Below are 22,194 nucleotides of genomic sequence, written 5' to 3'. Positions count from 1 at the left end.
GTGGGAGTTTTTTGCTTATTTGCTCATCACTGGGAGAAAGGGTTTAACCTCTGGCTGCCTTCCTTTATTACATAATCCATTCATCACTGAGGGCCCAACCTAGTTGCTGGTTGCTTATTTGGATGAAGAGAATTTTAAATCCTGGACTTTGAATTCTTTAAAAGCTTATCCGGGTGGCTTAGTGTCATTTTCCTCTATGTTGGTAAATTCATGCCAAATGTGTTTATTTAATGTGATGACTTTTACATGAAGTAATAAGACAAAGTCTTCAGCTACCTATTTTGCTCCTACTTAATTAGATCTCCTTGCATTGGGAATGGGAAACCCAGTCCCCTGTTTCCTCCTGGCTCTAAATAAACCCAGAGCAAACCCTGAAAGCTCCTCTGTGGGACATACCAAGGCAGTGTCTCACACTCTCTGGAGTTCATCGTGGAAATGTGATAGAGATTAGAAATATGTAGACCCTTCTTTGTGCTGTCTTCCAGACACCCTGTGAGGGCTGGCAAAAATGTTCTTATTCTCCAAATATTCACTGGCATGAATTTGTGTAATAAAATTATGTTTGGGGTTTGTCGTTGTTTTTTTTTAAATGAACATCTGTTATTCTCTTTCAGTCTAAAGGTTCTGAACCCAGCTGGGCAGGGCAGCTTGGCTTCTTCCACTACCTCTGCAGAGTCACAAATGGAGCCTGTCAGCTGCTTGTTGATTGGCTGACAGGACACCACTCATCTCCCACAGCTGTTTTGCTCTGAGAGGCTCCAGGGTGGGGAGGGAGGGAGTCAGGGTCAGCTTGTTCTGTGCATGTAGCCCATGGGAGTTCCAGGAGCGGGGATATTTAATTAAGCTGCTCTGAGCAGCCATTACTGGACTTTGTGTGTATGTGAAGCAGGCAGAGGGTCTGGTCTGTGCCTTTTAAAACAGTGGGTCATAGCAGCTTAGTGCTTAGAGCAATTGTTTTTTGTTTTTTTGGTTTTTTTTTTTTGCAGTACGCAGGCCTCTCACTGTAGTGGCCTCTCCCGTTGCGGATCACAGGCTCTGGACGCTCAGGCTCAGCGGCCATGGCTCATGGGCCCAGCCGCTCCGTGGCACGTGGGATCTTCCCGGACCAGGGCACGAACCCGCGTCCCCTGCATTGGCAGGCGGACCCTCAACCACTGCGCCACCACGGAAGCCCAGAGCAATTGTTTTTACCTCCTGGTGTCTCTCTTCCCTATGTCTATGATATACATTATAGATAATGTGACCTGTGCTAAGGCAAATGAGAGATGTAGTTGCAATGAGTGCTTTATTTTCACCAAGGAAATATGCTCTTTGGATCTACATTATGAGTTCCATGTTATTCATAAAAGGAAGTTAATTTTCTTTATGCCTCAGCGCCAGCAAATACACAAATGCTTCAAGTTCCACAGACACTCCAACTCTGATAGCTTCAGGACCCTGGCTTTCAAGAGGACCAAAGTATAAGACCCTGAAGCTCTTTCCCCGAACCCTTGAGCCAAATCATACCAGTAGTCGTAACCATCCATTTGACACACTGTTGTAGGATGATTACTCTTCCTGACTCACAGCTCCAGTCTTGTTACTGTCTTACACAACTCCTTTAATGACTTGCAGCTGCCAACAATACAGGTCACACTCTAGCTCCGCGTTCAAAGTCCTCTATGATCTGATCTTAAACCGCTTGTCCGAATTCTTGTTGCCAACTACTGCTATTAGTGCCTTCTTCAATCTAGCCAAAATACACCACATATGTTTTCTTTGTTGCCCCTTGATGATCTCCCCCTTCTGTACTTTTGCTTACTCTGTTGGCTGATCTCAAGTCCAGATGTCCCCTAACTGTCAAGTCCAAATGCACCTGCTGCATAGAGTCTTCCCAGCTGAGCCCACCTCTGCCACCTCCAGATATCCAATGACTCTCCCCACCCTCTCTCAAAGCACATTTTAGTATTGGGAAGTCCAAAAAGTTCGTTCCAGTTTGTCCGTAACATGTTACAGAAAAACCCGAATGAACCTTTTGGCTACCGCATACTTTATGTCTGGACTTGTGGCTCACAGTGCCCAGTTGCCTACCTCCCCCGGCAGAAGCAGGGAGAACCTGCATCCCGTTACTCTTTCTGCCTTCCCTAGGTCCTTGCAATTAGTGCATAGTTGATAAATTTTTGTTACAGAGATAGCCATAGACATTTGTGGAGAGCTTTGAAGTGTCCGGAGTGGATTCACTTAATTCATTAACTCATTTAATTCTCATAAGTGAAAGTAGAAAGCACACGTGTTCCCTTTATTAAAAATGAGGAGAGAGGAAAGGGAATTAATTTTTAGTCAGAATTAACTTTTACTTATTTATCAAACTATTATTTGTGTCTTTCTTAATGTCTGCCTCTTCTGCCACTTTTTTTTCCGGTACGCGGGCCTCTCACTGTTGTGGCCTCTCCTGTTGCGGAGCACAGGCTCCGGACGCGCAGTCCCAGCGGCCATGGCTCACGGACCCAGGCGCTCTGCGGCATGCGGGATCCTCCCGGACCGGGGCACGAACCCGCGTCCCCTGCTTCGGCAGGCGGACTCTCAACCACTGCGCCACCAGGGAAGCCCTCTTCTGCCACATTTTTAAGCTCCTTGAGAGCAGAGCTGTGTCTGTTTTGTCAGTGTTGTATTTCCAGTGCCTAGCACAGTGCCGGACATAGTGTAAAAACTCACTGAACATGTCTGAATGAATGAATGAGTCAATATTGTGAGACAAGCAGTGGGCTGAATGTTCTATATGAACGATTTTACTCTCACAGCGGATGTCATCTCTATCGCACAGGCAAGGAAATTAAGTCTCCAGGGCACACAGTGCTTACTAGAATTGAAACCCAGATCTCATGATTATAGGTGTTATGTGTTTATCATGACACCATCAGTGCCTTTGGTTGTCTTTCTTTTGTTGCTGTTGTTGTTTTCACCCTTAATTGCTTTATAATTCTATTTAAAAATTAAAAGAAATTTCAAGAGTTACCTTAACTCAAATATTTAACTCTGTTAATTATAAACAGTTATAAAATACTGGATAGTGTGTTAGTCACTTGCCAAGTTCAACAGTATCATTGAGGGTAGATGGGAGTTCACTCTTGGAAGGAAGGAAATAAGTTTTTACGGATTTCTCTGCCTCTGTAGTTTCCTTCTTTTGATCTAAGAATGAAACATAATTAAATTCCCATCGCAATTTATTTTGTCCTAATTGGTCCAGAGGAATATTCATAGTTACATTTTGATCACTGTCACTGAAGAGAGGAAATGAACATATATTGAGCAATCTCCTCATGCCAGGACTTTCTTTAGGTTAATACCTGATGAGTAAGTATTATTATCTCCTCTATTTTACAAGGGAAGACAGTATTGCTTTTATTTCTAAGCACAGTTTATTTTCATATCTATTAAAATTCAACTAAAAAATTGAATTTATCATGCAATTGTCCAAATACACTGTTTTCTCTTTATGTGAAATTTGGGCAAAGATTTTCTTCTGATTAAACATTTTTCATACCTAAAATCAAAAGGAGAAACTTTAAATTTGTATTTTTTTCAGTCTTCTTTCATAGTGTTTTAATACTGTGATTAAGCCGTTGGGCTCGAAATTTTGTGTTTGGTTAACACAAGCCTGCAAAAATGGAATTAAGTAATGTCTGATGATGATGATGATGACAATGAGTTAACGTGTTTGTTTTCTTTTTGTCATAAGATCTGCATATTTCTTTAGCTTCTCCTTCTCAACCCACGTTTGGGAAGTCAAGACTGAAACTACTTGCTTTGAAAGGTTTCAACATGATTTCTAAGAGGAAGTTCAGTTTATTCATATTTTACAAATCTACGTTAATCTATATTTACTACCCATCATTTAATTTGCATCTTTAATATTTAATAAGTATTTAATATTTAATGTGTCTTCAGTCACAGAGTGTTCTGCTTTTTCTGTGCAGACCTCAATTACTAAACTACTGGTAAGCAGTTAGTTTTCACAAAGTCTATTTGATCAAAACAAAAGACCTTAAGGCCAAAGTTTTGCTCTCTAACACCATATTCCCCTGAGCCTGCTTGGTTTCCACAGCATGTTCTTCTTATTATGATATGGATTTAAAGAAAGCTTTTAAAAACATGACAGATTAGCAACATCTAATCATTCCTGGATGGAGCCATTACTCTCAAAATGCATCTAAAACGGACATCACAGAGAATCTTTTATAGAAATTTCTGTTCCTGTAGCTATTCTTGCAGTGCAAAATACTTATGTGAACCCAAATTTTTCAAAGTGACTATTGAAACCATATAATCTCATGTCTTCTTACTACTGTCTTCATGGTCTCACCTCAAATTTATTGCCCTTTTATAGCAAGAGAACCTTGAAAGAAACATCTGCAAAGGGAGCTTGGGACATGGAAATGCCAACTGTAAAAAAATAAAAACGTACCTTCTAAATTAGAGTTTTCTAAATAATTGCATCAGTTTAAATAGAAACAGAAGTTTCTTTTCTGAAGATAGGGAAGTAGTCTTTTCTTTGATGGGCCCCTATATCCACACACATACTCCAGGGCTCCAGGTCAGTTCTGCAGAGTCCCCAGGTCCAGAGAGATCATCATCCTTCAAGAACCACAAGGCAAGAGAAGGCGTCCTTGCAGATGCCTCTAGAGCTCTGTCCATCACCCCTGCCACTTCTGGCTGAATGTGATGAGCACCATTTTCTTTCCTTACCATAGTCCTTAGTCTTGACCTCTCAGGATTTCTAACTATCGTACACCTTGATGTTAACTGTCATTTCTTGGTCATCAAGTTTAACATCATTTCTCTTCAGCTGTCTGGTTCTGGTCTTTGTAGAGCTCTGGCCTACTTCATCCTTACTGCCTATTTTGTAAACTTCTCTAGTCCCCTTTTTCCACTGGAATTTCCCACCATAATAGCTATTTAATGCCTCTTCCTGTTCAAAGCAGATATAACCCCAGGTGACTGACACAGAAGAAGTTCATCCTTCAGATTCTGACAAGATATACCCAGTGAGTGCACATTATAATGAATGGAGATAATGATTTTTGAAGGCAATAGTTGTCTAACTAATATCATAAGACAGCCTATACTGCCTATAAGCTCTGTCTTTCTCTCTTAATTCTCTGTGTGTCTCCAGCCCTTTTCTGCTTTACTCTTCTTTTGATATAGGAGTATGAATCAGAATAAGTGAAAGAGAAGAGATAAAACAAAACCACAAGGCCAATACCAAGGGAACAATTCTGATACCTTCAATTGATGAGGAATAAGCCAGAAAATCCATGAAGACCAGTTGAAAGGTATAATCAAATTTTATACAAACATTAATTTATGTAAATTAATTTTAACCACTAACTATTTCAAAATCAAAATGTGGGTTTTAGGAAGCATCTTGCAAAGACCATGCACAGAGCTCTGTGCACTGACAATTAAGGAGAAGTGAGGCCATCACTCGGTTGCAAGGCCCGGCCTCTATTTCAGCATCTTTCAATCAGTGCTTCTTCTCTCTTTTTTAGGCACAGCCCACTCTAGCCGTAAGTCAGACCTAGAGCACAGAGTTAGGTTTGGCTCAAGTCTGCCAACGCAGGGACCCATCTTCCTCTCCTCCCCTCTAGCCCAGAGTCTGGGCGTCAAAACAGAGAGTCTTATTCCATCTTTTCTTCCCCAGATAATGAGGCAGTCACCTTCTAAAGGTAGCCACCTACAGAGACTCTAGAGAACATTTCCTATCTCAACCTCTTTCTAAGAAATGTTGGCATCAGTGAGTTCAAGTGCTTTTCTAGCTTCTTTCTTGTTGAAGCAGAGAGAACAAAAACAAATTCTATCCCCAGCTGTGCCTGCCTTACAATATATTTTTTAAAATATTTATTTATTTACTTATTTTGTCTGCTCCATGTCTTAGTTGTGGCATGCAGGATCGTTTTTTAGTTGCGGTATGCATGTGGGATCTAGTTCCCTCACCAGGGATTAAACCCAGGGCCCCTGTGTGGAGTCTTACCCACTGGACCACCAGGGAAGTCCCTGCATTACAATATGGAATGCACACTGTGCTCAAGGCACTGTGACATTTACAGTCAACATTTTATTTAATGCTCACACAGACTAAGAGGTAGTCATGATTATTAACTTCATTTTACAGACAGAGAAATTGAGGCTTAGAGAGGTTACAAAACTGGTGCAGTTCAGAAAATGGAGGTTCTATGATACAAACTCAGGCAAGATTAAATTCAACATCCAGAAAATAACCATTATTCTATGTTAAATTCCATAATTATATTTGTGGACAACAACAGCTCTCTACCAGAATTATGCTCAGTGGTAATACTGATAGAATATTTTTTCTCAGGTCACAGTGTGTTTGGAGAGGCAGAAAGTTTGTTACAATAGAAATTGGCAAAGGTTGCCTGGAGAATATAAGAAAGAGAGCACCTAACTCTGCTTAGAAAGACACCAGAGGGAGCTTCATCCAGGAGGAAACTCTTGAGCTAATCCTTGGAAGAAGAGTGGATGTTAGCCAAGGAAAAAAGACGAGTGGGCATGCCTGGTGAAGGAACCATTTATGCAAATGTGAGGGGGCTTGAAAGAATCTGGCACACTGGAGGACAGCAGACAGCTTTTCATAGTCAGAGCACAAGAAATGGAATTTTGAATTTTGAATGGAGGAGCAATAAGAGACAAGATGGGAAGAAAAGGCAGAGGGAAGAGAGCCCTTGGCATGCCACAGTAAAGGTGTTGGACTTGTTCTGAGTGCGGCAAAAAGCCATTGAAGGAGTGAGTGTATCATGATAACATTTGCCTCTTAGATAACTCTAAAAATGGATCAGAGTATTGTATAAGGTGTAGAGCCCTGGGTGGAAAGGTTGCATAAATTCATGATGCCATTTCATCCTAAAACTCAGGAGACACCTGAGCCAATGGGACAAACACACAAAACAACGTAGTCCTTTTCACATTTTCGAGCTGATGACCTAGAACCAAATCTGGATTTCTTTTTTCTTTTTTAAAAACATCTTATTGAGAAACCTCAGTTTCTTAAGGTTACTCACTCACACACTTACCAACTCATTCTTCATTCAACAGACATTAGCTTGGCATGAGTTTCCAAGAACTGAGCTCAAAGCTAGAGCAAACGCTTCCCATCAACTTGGCCCCAGGACAAATCCATATCCTTTAAGCTAAGCCAGAAGAGGCAGACTCTTCCCCCTAAGCAGGAGAGAATGTAGAGCCAGCTCTATGCACCTCTCTCTCCACCCTCCCTCTGCACTTAGCTTTGTGCATCCATTTCGTTATCAGAATCACAGTGGGAACACCAGTCACACTGGTCCATGTAGAGTCCCTGCCTTCTAGATAATCATGTGTGGTGACAAAGTGCTGAGCAACACACATGCCAAAGCCCTGCAGAGCTTTCTGCAGAGGGCCCTGCAGACTACTGTGGGCGAAATGCTAAGCTGGAATCAGAACTGCATTGGCTAAAGCATGTCAGCATCTTTACCTTGTCAGACAAATCTGAGGTTAATGAAAATCCCCATGTCATTTGTAGAGACATTTCAAATAAAACCCACATGGTGTCCACAAAGGAAACTGTGATCATCCCAGCTCTCCAATCCTTCTTGCTTGCACAGATTATTTGGAATCTTTAGTGTTAGACTAGGAGCCAACATACCCAAAGTAGAGTTTTTCTATTTCTCTGTCATGCTCTTCTTTCCAAATTCTACATTGTCACTGCTTTCACTAGTCCCAGCAACAAATTACTTGAGGACCTATGTGTGCAAAGCACTGTTCAGGGCACAGGAGATACAAACATGCATAATAGAGCATCACTGTCCTTGAAGACTTCAGTCTCACTGAAGCAGATATAAGGAAAAATGAATAACACAATAAGGTAAAATAGGCTATGTATTAAGTACATCATCCAGACAATGGTTTCACAGAAAAGAGGAGAGTTATCAGAGATTAAAAGCAATAGGGAGAAAAGGATAACAGAGAAATAAAATATGAAATGAGAGATACATGCCCATTATGGTACATATGGATGATTACATTTAAAAGTTTACTGAGATATACTAAAAAACAACAAAAGCAAATAGACTTTTGATACTGTAACCGAAGTTTCTGAAAGGAGAATAGCTACTGCCATTTCCACGAACTTTATGAAGTTTTCTAGCATGAATAGAAGATCAATGGTGAAAAGTTGAGTCTATCTTTCTTATCTATATTGTGGATATTATTATAACTGAATAAGCTAAAATTAACTTTAAAAAACAAAACATTGTGTTGTAAAATTTGATTAAGTGCTATATACTAAATAAGGGTGAGAGGAAGGGTTTATACTTTCTGGTATAAACCTGAAAGGTATTCCAGTTAAAAAAAAAAAAGTAAATATTTGGACTAAAAAATAATTTCAAAACTAACCTAAACATTTTATGATATTATTTTTAATGATATTTTCATATTTTTGTGTGCACACATATTTACAATATATTATTATCGATCATATAGTCAATAACAATGTTTGGTTATTGGTTTTCTTTTTCTTAACTGACATTGTTCATCATCTAAATAATAATAGTAATAGAATCTAATTAGTACATTAAAATGAAAAAAATTACAAAAAATTACTTCCAAGAGGAGAGGACATAGACAGCCTGCCATTGTTCACACAGAAGGTATAGTTTGACTCCCCAGTTGGGTTTTGCAAAGGAGGAGAGTGGGGATTATAAAAGTTCAGGGGATCCACAGAGTGAGAGATTCAATCTTCAGAAGGCATATTTTAATGAAAGACTGGTAGGGTCCCAGGGTAGAGATAATTCCTCTAAACTTGCTCGAGGTGCTAGACTTCAGCAAGAAAGCTTATGTTCCTTTCTATCTATGGAGCCCATATACAAAGATAAGATGGGGCAAAGATAAGAATATGCATTTGGCTGGGTCATGCCCCCAGCTGTATTTCTTAGGGATCTGCATCTGGCAGAATGAGTTGCCGAAAGAAAAAATGTATTTCCAAAAATATGCTATAGATATGGAGATCTTTACAATCCATCTTCCTAAAGGCAGAATTGGTCCTCAGATCTGAAATAGGACATTTAGTTGGAGAGTAATGTGTTCTATTTGCATGGGTTGGAGAGATTCAGAGCCAATAGTGAGTCAGGCCAACACAGTGACCATAGTTTGGCACTTCTCAAATTTGGTACCACAATGTTATTTCTCTTATTTTCCCCCATGTAATTGTAAATTTCTTGGGGATTATTTCTTCCTCTATTTTTACAACCAAGGGTGTAAACTTCCTGAAGTATTACTTTATATTATGTATAGAATACAATGCTATTGTATATTTAGGTAAAGCATATATGTCTTAGAGAATCCTAAGAAAAAAACAGAAATAACCAGATATGTACTTATGAATCAATAACATAAAAGCATATATATCTTTTTTGTCAAAATGTATCTCTCTGAATTATTTGTGAAGTACATAGTAATATTTTAAATAATTTCATTAACAGGAGAAAGCAGTTGTCAATGAATGTCCCGTCTCATTACTCTTGCTGAAACTACATCTTCTTATTTGGTATTATTTAACTTCATAAACATTTTTCTCTTGATTATATTATTTCTAACTTCTGGTCTTTTGAAAAAAAATGTTAGGGGATTTCCAACAGAGGAAAACATAAAATTGAAAGTATCTTAATGGTGATGCAAAATGAATGCTTAGGATAAAATATTTCATAGTTTATCATTTAGGATAAAATATAATTTTAAATTCTGATTAAATACCATTAAGTACCATTAAAACTATACCCAATACCCAACAATGTGTTCCATCATATTTCTCATCAAAATTGGCTCTTTGGATATAGACCATAACCTTCCAATATTGAAATATCATACTAGACAAGTGCAACTATGTACATCCCAATTCACCTGTTGGGGTCTCGTTTATGAGAGCAGAGTCTTCACTCTCTTAATCTCTCAAATTCTCTAAACCATCTTGGGAATTCAGTCTAAAAACCAGATCTAGAACCCTTTTTTCATTGTCAACTAGTTGTACAAAATATCTGAATGTCCTGTACTTAGTTGCAAATATATGTTGTCCCTTGTACTCTTCAAATTAATATCTCTATTAACAAATTGATATGGGTAACTAGATCGGTATGGGGTGGATATGTTTCTGAAAGTACTGCCTAGAGAATGGCCTCACTTTTGGCCAACTGTCTTGTAAAGTGCCGTATTGATTTTGTTGTCAGGAACATTTGAAATTCTGAAAAGAAATCAATAGGAGGCCCAAATAATTTAGATACTATCGCTTAAATCAGTATATTGCTTTCCATTAGCTATTTGATGTGACATTTTGAAGTATATATCTTGTGATTTATGTTATTATTTATATAAATTGGTTATAAACACTAAAAAGTGATCTTTTATATACCTTATTTTAAAAGTATAATTACTTTAAAATATTGGCTTTCATTGTGACTTTGTTAAATAATCAAAATAAAGACCTCTTTGGAAAATAAATAAATAAAAGCAATAGGGAAGTTTTAGATTATCAGAGAGAGGAGCAACTCAGGAGGGGGTCATGGAGGAATAATATGAACTCTAGGACTGGAAAGTAGTATCTAACATTCATGTAACATTGCCAGGCTCTGTTCCAAGCACTTTATACACAAAAATTTATTTTATTCCTTCCAATATAAATTATCCCTTATATTAAATAGGAGGCAAATACAGCACAGAGAGATTAAGTGACTCGCCCAAAGTCACACAGCCAATAAGTGGCAAAGTCACGTTGTGATCTCAGTCAGTCATGTTCAGAATGTGGTCTTAACCACTCTTCCACTACACCCCATAGAATGTGTGAACAGCAGCCAAGTTTCATCCAGGCACAGCAGGTTGAGAGTAGAGGTGGGCAGGTATGTCCATGGGCAGAGAGTAAAAGCTAAAGGGAGTGGGGTGGGTATACAGAAGTGCCCCCCAAACCCTAATATTCTCAGTGTGGCTGACAGACTAAAAGCCATTCACTTCTAGATTTTCAAAGGCAGTTTATTTTATATTTACAAACATCTAATGTCAAAAGTCAAAACTCAAGGAGTAAAATCTTAAATTCAGGCTGCAGTAGTATTGGAGTTGAATAGGAAACTAGGGGAAGTGGTATATTGCATAACTACAAAAATGATAACCAATACGGCCTTCAAACTGTGAAAATGAACAAATTTAGGATTTCTCTAGAATTTGTATTTATAGAATCAATGTGCATGTAAACTCCAACTTTAAAACCATTCATGAATGTTCTTTATGTTTGGTCTCTTAACTTAATCCTCTCCCTCCCCATGCTTCTCATTCCTTCTTCCTTCTGCCATAGGTCAGAGCCAGCGGGCGGTGATGACGACCATCCTGAGCAGGTCATTCCATGCTCTGTAGGGTTCTATTTGGGGTGGGAACACTGAGTCAGCTCACTTCCTCTCCACTCTGGTCGCATCAGCATGCTTCTGGTTAAAGGAGAAGAGAGAAGACGGATGTGGCAAAATGGGGAAGTTGGTTTTGTTTCAGGTTGCAGGAAAACTCTGCAATCAAAGAGTGAGCCTCAGTGAAATTGACACTTTCTATTCCGGGACAAATTCACAGAACTCTTTTTCACACCAAAACTTGTCAGCAAAATAATGATATCATTTGAAGGTGCTGAGAGCAGTTGTTAGATGAGGACTCCAGCAGGTAAGTTTCCTGAAAAGAAAAAAAAGAAAAACAAACTGGTCAACACCTGAGGATTGTTAAGTCCTCCTCCCTCCCCTAAAGATTCTCCTGGGGGAGATGCCCGTAACTTCATCCTTTGCACTCTTCCCCCAGCTCTAATTCAAAGGACATCAAACAAAATCTTCGTATGTGTTTTGAAATTTTTTCTTCTTATATTTTTGTTCCCCTTCCCCACTCCGAGATGTTTAGTATTTTGAAAACTTTTCAGTCATGTGACATTTCTTTGTATCTCTTTGACAGCTTATTTAGTTCTGACGCCACTTTAGTGAGTTTGGGTTTCCCAGACTTAAGTCTCACTTCTCCAGGATAGAGTGTAGAGGGGGTTCATGCCAGGAGTGAGAGAAAATATCTTTTTCTTTTATAGTTTGCACCGGGCCTCCCTACACAGCCCCACAGAGCCATGGAGTGCAGTACAGGCAAGGCCAAGGGCAGGATGGGTAAGGAGTTACAATCTTCCAAACTGCCTAGAAGATACCCTTTTCAGTAGTCCCGCCACCCACAGGAGCAAAGTTGGAGTATGGAGAGTTCCCCCTGACTTTCGTCTCTGAATAGGTGGTATTTACTTAAAGTACAGTTGACCCTTGAACAATGCCGGAGGTGGAGGGGATTAGGGGCACCGACCCTTCACATGGTCAAGAATCCACATATAACTTATAGTCTTACAGTCCATGTTCCACATCTGTGTTTCCACATCCGTGAATTCAACCAACTTAGAGGACTGTAGTATTCACTATCGAAAAAAATCCACCTGAGTAGTTCAAACCCGTGTTGTTCAAGAGTCCACTGTATTGTTGGGGAGGGGGAAATTTCCTCCCACCCCTTCTGAGTTCTTTTGGCTGGCCTAATAATTCACTTGACACAAGACAGATTAACAGGAGAAAAGACTGATTGAATTAGTGCACAGAGGTCTCATAGAAATAGAACCCCCGAAGTCACCAAACAGGCTGTTTATATACCGTTTTTAGACAAAGAAACAATTATCTGTGAAGATTTAACAAAAGAATGGGCTTATGCTTGGGGTAGTCGACTAATGGAGAAGTAACAAAGCTTGCTTATACAGTTTTCTTAGCCTTGAATTCCCTAACTCTGGTGATAAGGATGCTTTCTATCCTCCTGGTATGGGGAGGATACCTTCATAGGGGAGATTTATTTCCTGCTTTCATAGGGAAAAAGGGGTCAGGATGGGGTTTTTAAATATCGCTTTTTCCCCACTGGCTCCTTCTCAAATAACTAAAATTCAAAATAATCAATATGCCATTGAGCCATATTTTGCAGCAGCCTGCCCCGGGCCTCAACAGTGCTCACGTGGAAGTCTCCATTTATAATTGTTTAGAGCTCTCTGGAAATGAGAAAAAATATATAAAGTTGTTTAGAATTCTCTGGGGAAGAAAACAAGTAGGCGCTTATTGCTTAAAATAAATCTTGTTGATGAAAGAATGAAAGTAATAACCACCAGCATGCTGAACAGAATTAGAAGCAGTGTGATTGCTGGGAGAAGCAATGGGTCAAAGGCAGCCCTGGAGATGGAGGGGAAGGAGGAGAAAGGACAGGGAGTAGGGGAACCAGGCATGTGGCATGACTGGTTGCTCGGAAAGTCTGGGGAGCCTGGTGATGGGTGCATCTCAGCCCGGCCTCAGAGAGTGAGAGCTCTCTGTTTCCTGGCTGGCCATAGGGCCAGACAAAGACAGGTCAGCCTGGTCGAGGGGAAGAAGCAGAATGGAGGTACCGGCCAAAAGGTTTTCTTTTTTTTTTTTCTTTTTGCGGTACGCGGGCCTCCCACTGCCGCGCCCTCCTCCACTGCGGAGCACAGGCTCCGGACGCGCAGGTCCAGTGGCCATGGCTCACGGGCCCAGCCGCTCCGCGGCACATGGGATCCTCCCGGACCGGGGCACGAACCCGCGTCCCCTGCATCGGCAGGCGGACTCCCAACCACTGCGCCACCAGGGAAGCCCCCAAAAGGTTTTCTGATAGCCAAGGATGGTGACAAGCTGGGCTGGGGCTCTCAGACAGAAATATCTAGAACAATAATTTGGTAAATCCGCAACTAGACAGTGCTGATCTATATCTAGTTTATAACTTTAGGTGTCCTCATGATTTTCTAGGAAAAAAAGTTATCACACAGTTTAATTCTCTTAGTTATTTTCCAGTCTTTGTTCAATGCTCCTTGTTAAATTTTTAAAAAAATCTCTTCACCTTTAGCCACCTTGTAACTGAGTCTTCATTGTGAGATAATGTTGTCTTTTTCTTCCATTTCTTTCCTGAATTTGATCACTACTCATTTCACTTCTTCCTGACTGGCTTTTTTTTTTTTTTTTTTTTTTTGGTCTACTTTTGCTTTGAATTTTTAAATTTTTGATTCATCCCAAATACTGGTAAGCAAGGCGATGAGGGGAAGGCGATGAGGGGAAGTCTGGTTGGTATCTGTGGAAGCCAGGGCCATGCAGAGAAAGCAATATTTGCAAAGACACTCAGGCAGGTACAAACCTGGCTTATTTGAGGAAAATCACTGAAGCCAGCATGGCTGGAGCAGGGGAGAAATAGGATTGTCCTTACTACGTGTCAGGCTATTTTACGGGCTTTTAAAATATTAAATGTTTTGTCCTCATAACAACACTATGAGCAAGATAGGATTATTAGCTTCATTTTACAGATGAGGAAATGAGACACAGATTGGTTAAGTTATCCACCCAAAGACGCACAGAAGATAGAGCCAGGGTTTGAATCTGCATAATCTATGGAAAGAAGGAGGAGGAAGAGGAAGGGGAGGACATCAAACGTAAGGGGGTGTCCCACCGTTGTAGGGTCTTGCAGAGCACTTCTGGAACTCTGGTTTTTACTCTGAGCAAGACGGGACACCATGGGAAGATTTCAATCAATGGAGTGATATGATTTGATTTACATTGTAAATGGATCTGTCTGGTTGCTGGGCTTAAAACAGACTGTAGGGACTTCCGTGGTGGTGCAGTGGTTGGGAATCTGCTGCCAATGCAGGGGACATGGGTTTGATCCCTGGTCCGGGAGGACCCCACATGCCGCAGAGCAGCTAAGCCCATGTGACACAACCACAGAGCCTGAGCTCTAGCGCACACGAACCACAACTACTGAGCCTGCGCGCCAGAACTACTGAAGCCCGCGTGCCTGGAGCCCATGCTCCACAACAAGATAAGCCACCGCAATGAGAAACCCGTGCACCACAACGAAGAGTAGCCCCCGCTCTCTGCAACTGGAGAAAGCCCACACGCAGCAACGAAGACCCAATGCAGCAAAAATAAATTTATTTTTAAAAAGTCACTATTGCCAAATAAAACAAATGGTATTAAAAAAATAAAACAGACTGAAGCAGTGATACCTGCTAAGAAGCTATTAAAGTAAATATAGGTGAGGTTGTCAGATCACCTGCTAGTCACGAACTCTGTTTTTTTATGTAAAATAATCCATTAAAAAAGAAAAGAAATGGCAACTGATTCAGGCCTTTCTGTAACATTGCGACTGCTAATCAAAGGACATGTTTACTGACCCCTCTGCCCTGTACACACATCTCTCCTCTTGTAGGAGGGGACACTGTGGCCTGTACCTTCCTTCTTCTCTCTCAAGACCTGTTTCTCGACATTTGAAAATGGATATGCCATGAATGAATCAGCTTAGTCATCGCTGGAGTGAGGGGGTGACCTAGCAAACAAGAGGCTTGGCCAAGACCGTCCCATGGGGGATTTCACTTCACTCCCGTACCTCACACTGCACGAACGATTGGAGAGAAGCCGCATGTGTTTCTCTTCCTCCCATTCCAGCCCTTGGCCTCCCACATGCAATCGTAGAGAGGGCGCGGCTGGGACAATCCAGACTGGTGTTTGAGATCATCCCAGTTCTGCTTTTTCCACCCTTGGAGACCTGAGATCCTGAGGTATAAATTTCCCCGCTGCCAATGCTACCTTCACATTTATAACTATGTTTTGCAAGCCCAGGTGAGGCAGCTGTACAAAGCTTGTGGGGAGAGAAGTGTGCAAGCCTTTTAATCTCCCCCAAAACAGAACCACACAAACTGAGGCAGATGAGTCCACTAGCCACCAGGGGACACCCAGTACTGGTCTGAGGAAATCTCGGCGGGGTTCCTGAGGGGTGCACTGAGCTTCGGCCTTCGGTTCAATAACCAAGGGCTGAGGTTCTGTTCGGGAGGAAGGTCCTTGTCCACTGGCTATGCCTTTCTTACGGATATGATCCCAACAGCTACACATAGATGCACCTTAGGAAGTCTGCTTCTACTAGGATATGCTGACAACTTTATCTTCTCAGCGGCTGATCTGAGAGTTTCCTAAGGCAGAAATGGTTTTGATGGGCTTGCGATGAGGCTAAAAGCCATGGTCTAGGTTTTAAGTAGAGAAAGAAAATTTTAAAACGACTGGGACCAAGCCTTGCAGGACAAACATGAGGCATGATGGGAGACTCGTCGGGAAGGGGAGAGAGCCTTAGAGAAGTTCGTGCTACCTGAGGTGGAGGAATTGAGTAAATGCGGTGCATTGGGAGGTGTGCCCCTTTCCCACGAATCCCCCAGATCTTTGTGAAAACTAAAAACAAAATTGTGTGATTGAATTTCTTGTGAAAGCTGGTAAACGGCCTTGAGCATCAAGGTTGGCCTGGGGCAGAAGCAGTCAGCATGCACAACCCAGGGAGAGAGTCGAGGTCTAGGCTAAGCCATTTGACACAGGCGGTGATGTATCAGGCACAGAGCCAGGTGGGCCCTTGCAGGACACGTGTGCAGCCAGATCTGGACTCTTTCTGCCCCCCATTCAGCCCTCCTCCCTGGCTCCCTGGAGGTCTCTCTCCTAGTCCTAATATTTCTATTTCAAGCCAGTAAGCTCAGTTCCCAACCATCTGAGACTTTTTTCTGAGAGGTAGTACAGTGAGGTGGTCATGCGTGAACATAGGAGGGCAGGGTAGTCTGGACTGAGATCCTGGCTTGGCTAGTTTTAGCAGTGAGTTCTTGGTGGAGTCTAACCAGGCCTCAGGTTCCCCAGCTATAAAATGCTATAATGGGGTTATTGATCTCCCAGGGATGTTTTGAGTACTAAAAAGGCTGATACACGTAAAGTAGCTAAAAATTTGGCCTCATTCATGGTAAGCTGTTTATTATTACTTAATGCTGGGAGGAATAAGGGAGTTTAGTCACAATACCACAACTTTTTTTTTTTGATCACTGAATTAAATTTTTTAAAAATTTCAACCTATAGTCATAATTCTCTGTTATTTACAAAATTTTGGTTTTGAGGTATAATTGACATACAATAAACTGCACATATTTAAAGTATACAATTTGATAAATTTTGAGTACATATATATATATATATATACACATATTATATATATGACGTTATATACACCCATGAAACCATCATCAAAATCAAGAAAGTGGACATATATATCACCCCAAAAATCTTCCTTGTGGTCTTTAGTTGTCCCTCCTTCCAGTCCTCCACACTCCCATCCACTCCCTGTTACCAACAAACAACTGATTTGCTTCCTGTCACCACGGATTAGTATGCATTTTCTAGAATTTTATATAAATAGAATCATGTGTGCTCTTTTTTGTGTCTTCTTTCACTCAGAAGGATTATTTTAATCTCCTTTCATGTTGCTGTATGTATCAATAGTTCATTTCTTTTTTTGCTAAGTGGTATTCTCTTGTATAGATACACCATAATTTATCTATTCACCTGTGGATAGATAATTGTGTTGTTTCTAGGCTTGGGCTACTACAAAAATAGCTGCTATGAGTATGTGTATACATCTCTTGGTGTGGACATGGTTTTTGTTTTTCTTATGTAAATACCTAAGAGAAGAAATGGCTAGATCATAGAGTAAATATATTTTTAACATTTTAAGAAACTGTGAAACTGTTTGCCAAAGTAGTTTTGTCATTTTTACATTCCCACCAGCAGTTTCTCCACAACCTCATCAATGCTATATATGGTCACTCTTTTTCTTTTTTTTTTTTTTTTCAGTGCGCGGGCCTCTCACTTTTGTGGCCTCTCCCGCTGCGGAGCACAGGCTCCGGACGCGCAGGCCCAGCAGCCATGGCTCACGGGCCCAGCCGCTCCGCGGCATGTGGGATCCTCCCGAACAGGGGCACTAACCCATGTCCCCTGCATCGGCAGGCGGACTCTCAACCACTGAGCCACCAGGGAAGCCACTAACTTTTTATTTTATATTGGGGTATAGCTAATTAACAATGTTGTGATAGTTTCAGGCACACAGCAAAACGACTCAGCCACACATATACATGTGTCCATTCTCCCCCAGACTCCCCTCAGTGGTCACTCTTTTTCATTTTAGTCATTCTAATAAGTGGTGTTAGCTCCTTGTGACTTTATTTGCATTTCCCTAATGACTAACAGTGCTGAGTATCTTGTAATCTACTTACTTGTCATCTGTCTTATTTGATGAAGGGAAGTGTCTGTTCAAGTATTTTGCCCATTTTTAAAAATTGGATAGTTGGCTTTCAGATTATTGATTTTTGAGAATTACTTATATGTTCTGCCTACAAGTCCTTTTTCAGATATATGCTTTGCAAATATTTCATCCAGTCTGTGGCTTGACTTTTCATTCTCTTAACAGTGCTTTTTATGCACTGTGCTTTTTAAAGAGTAGAAATTTAAAAATTTTCATTAAGTCCAATTTATTTTTATTTTCTTTTATGGATAGTGGTTTTGGTGTTGGACAGAAGAAAATTTTGCCTAACCCAAGTACAAAAGATTTTATTCTATGTTTTATAGCTTTGATTTTAAATTTAGGTCTATGATACATCTTGAGTTAAGTTTTCACATGGTGTGAGATAGATCAAACCTCTTTTGCTTTGTTTTGCATAAAGGTATCCAATTATTACAGCATGGTTTGTTTTTATTTTCTAGTTTGTTAATATGGTTAATTACATTGATTGATTTTTGAATATTAAGCCAGCACTACACACTCATGGGATAAACACAACTTCCTCATATTATATTATCCCTTTTACATATTTTTGGATTCAAATAACTAAACTTTTGTTTAGAATTGTTGCATCTATATTCATGAGGGATGTTGTTCTATAGTTTTCTCTTTTTATAGTCTTTGTCTGGTTTTGGTATCAGTGTAATGCTGGTCTCTTAGAATGAGTTGAGAACTATTTCCTCCTCTTCTATTATTTTGGAAGAGTTTGAGAAGGATTGGTTTTAATTTTTCTTTTAATATTTGGTAGAACTCACCAGTGAACTCATCTGGTCCAGAGTTTTTCTTTGTTAAGAGGTTTTTAAATTATTAACTCAATCACTTGTTATAGATCTGTTCATATTTTCTATTTCTTCTTGAGTTAATTTTAGTAGTGTTTGACCCATTGGTTATTTAGGAATAGGTTGTTTAATTTCCACATGTTTATGAATTCCCCAAATTTCCTACTATTATTGATTTCAAATTTTATTCCATTGTGGTCAGAGAGTATATTTCACGTGATTTCAGCCATTTAAAACATATTGATCTAGGTACACCCTCCAAGGCAGGTCTAAGTGAAGGTTGCTGAGATAACCCTCTGGCCTTTGTCAAGTTTCACTCTTGGCTATTTGGAGTTTCTTTAGAAGCTAAGTTGTCTTCTGCAGGCAGAATGCAGCCAATGCGGGCTGGGCTTGGCTTTCCTATCTGGGTTTCTTCCTGGCTCAGATGACAAATCATTTGAATGGGATAAAGTTAGGAATGCCTTTATTTCTCTGGTTGGTGGAGCTGATGGGCATTCCAATCCCAAGCACACTGGTGCAGTAGGTGGAAATGAATGTAATGTTAAATTTATCAGGTTACTTTGTAAGAGCCTTTTTACAAAATTCAAATGAACATTAAGATAGATGTGGCTGGATTTCTGATGTGGGTTTTTTCCATTACAGGTTTAATTTCCTTATCTGGCATCCAGCTGACACCCCCCTCACTGACTGTGTTGAAAGTAGGACAATAAAACATTCCCTTCCTTCAGAAGTCTCAGTGAAACTCCTCTTCATAACAGGGCTGCCTTTCCTGGCCTCTGCCAACCCATTAGGATGTTTCAGAATGTTTTTTACTTCTTCTCTGAAGCCCTTAGATCCAGGAGTTCATAGAATAGTGTACTCAAATATTTTGAGGCAAATATGATTCAGAATCCACTTTGGGGTTATTTATCTGAGGAAATGTCTAAGTCAGTAAAGTTGAGATCAGATTGAGTTCTGCAAGTAGAAGGGAAGTGAACTAGGTAAATGGAACACATTGGTACCTAGAATAGCCCGGAGTTTCCTCTTTGGCATTCTGTTGCACGATCATGGTCAGATCAAAGAAACCCTTAGAGGTTTTGTTTTCACCGCTTGGAAACAGGAAAATTAAACTCAGCTGGTCAGGATCTTGTGATATTTGCCATAAAGAAAAAGATGCCATTTTTCTTTTGTTGTGTTCCTTTAGCAGGTGCCATCAAGCAAGGGGTTTGCCTTAGCTGTGAATATGTTTGACCCATGGTATTTCCCTGACTCAATGAACCAAGAATATAAATTAACTGTTTCCCTAAAAGTTTAACTTCATATTAAATATCAAGTTAGGGGAATTAATATCTAGTTACAAGCTATGCATAAGAAAGAGCTGTTAAAGAAGAACAGGGTTTCAAAGAAACACAAATCTCTACATTGACATATGGACTGTTGTATATTATTAAATTCGACCTTTGCAATTAGCATTTAATTCAATCCAACTCTAGTTCAAACTCTGAGACATAAAAATAAAACTCACCCCACTTCCTTTCTAGATTCAGAAACTTGTATCCCAGATTCAGAAACAGACATATACATATGAGTAAATAAATATACACATACACCTTGTGACTTAGGACAAAATAATTACAGAATGTAAGCAATTTTAGAGCCATTTAGACCCCTTAACTGCTTCTGAGTAAAAAGAAGCTGTTCTTAACAAAAATGATGAAAAGAAAATAAAAACTTATTTTACCTGTGACCAAGAATGTGAAGGTTTTATAATTGTAAGCCCCCAAACTATCTCCTGTCCTTGAGGAGGACATAGTGCAGGTATCCCAATGGCTAAAAGCATTGGGTAAAAAATGCCCTGAAGTTAAGGACTGAAAACCACGAGGAGGCAGACAGCACCTGGAGGCAGTCACTCTACAATGAGTAGACCCATACACCACCCTGTCTCACCCTTCTACTTCCAAAGTCATCAGTATGGTTGCTGGTGTTTGTAACAGGATAACCTACCAGCGGGAGAGAAAGGGAGAAGGGAGAAAGCTGGTGTCAAATAGCTCCTGCCCTCCTCTCTGTGCTCCATCACCAATTGTGGTTGGAGGAAGCTGAGTTCTAGCCATCATGAGAGCAGTGGGGCATCATCTCTTACCATTTCGCTAACTACACAATCTTAAGAAGTCCCTTAACCTAGTTGGGTCTCAGCCTTTTCATTCAAGATGATTGCCCAGGTGGTCCTAACATCTGTCCAAGCTCTCGGACTTGGAGATCCTAGAACTGGAAGCAATCACCATGAATGTATGATGTAAAATATTAAGTAATGAATATAAAACAGAGACTATTAAAGCAGTCAGTAGGAAAAACAGAGTCACATACTGAAACACAAAATAAAACAAATGAATGACAAAGATGTACTTTTTAACCTGGATGAGCTCAGCTAGTTAGCATCTCTTTCCATTACAGCTGATTATCTTCACTTTGCAGCACTAAACATCCTCCTGAATTGGTCAACTTAATTATTAGTGATCTCAGAGACAGAAAACTTTCCTGGGGAGATTATTGTTCTATATTTATGGATCCATGGCTGTTTTTATACTTAACTTTAGTCAGACACCAAAGAACATCTGGTGTTTTATAAAATGTCACCTTTGAATAGAAATTTGGCAATCATGTGCTGAGTTCTGGAAAATGACATACTGTCTAACCAGAGTCCATGTGTGGGTTGCTGTAACAGATCTGAAAGGGAAGTGACTTGATCCAACGCACCCAGAAACCCCAACTGAGGGCTCCACTCTATGATGACTTTTCTTACAAATGGACATATATCGCATTCCCCAGCATCATTTCAGACATAATCAGCCCACTGATACCGGCTGGTACGTGAAGTAGCCTGCCAGATCAGGGAGGCAGGAGTAAGGATAAAGGGAGAGAGAACTGGATTCCAGAGCCACAGAGTATTAGCACTGGTTGGGACATTGTGGCTTAGTTCTTGTCATTCATAAAGCATGGCCACCTAGATCAATGGAAAGAAATGACTGATGCTACTTTACCTGCTTTTACATTTTCCCTTTTTTTCTGGTGAAAGTGAAACCATGCACCTCAGATCGGGACTTGGACCCACAGGCCGGGACTCGAACCCAGACAAAACCCAGATTGGGACTTGCACCCATGGCCTTTTAATTAGAATCACTCACCTGGTGTCTGGACTTACTGA

This window comes from Orcinus orca, chromosome 5 (genome assembly GCF_937001465.1).
Source record: "Orcinus orca chromosome 5, mOrcOrc1.1, whole genome shotgun sequence".
NCBI classification, from domain to species: Eukaryota; Metazoa; Chordata; class Mammalia; order Artiodactyla; family Delphinidae; genus Orcinus; species Orcinus orca.
The sequence above is the reverse complement of the archived record's forward strand: the minus strand, read 5'-3'. Positions refer to the sequence as shown.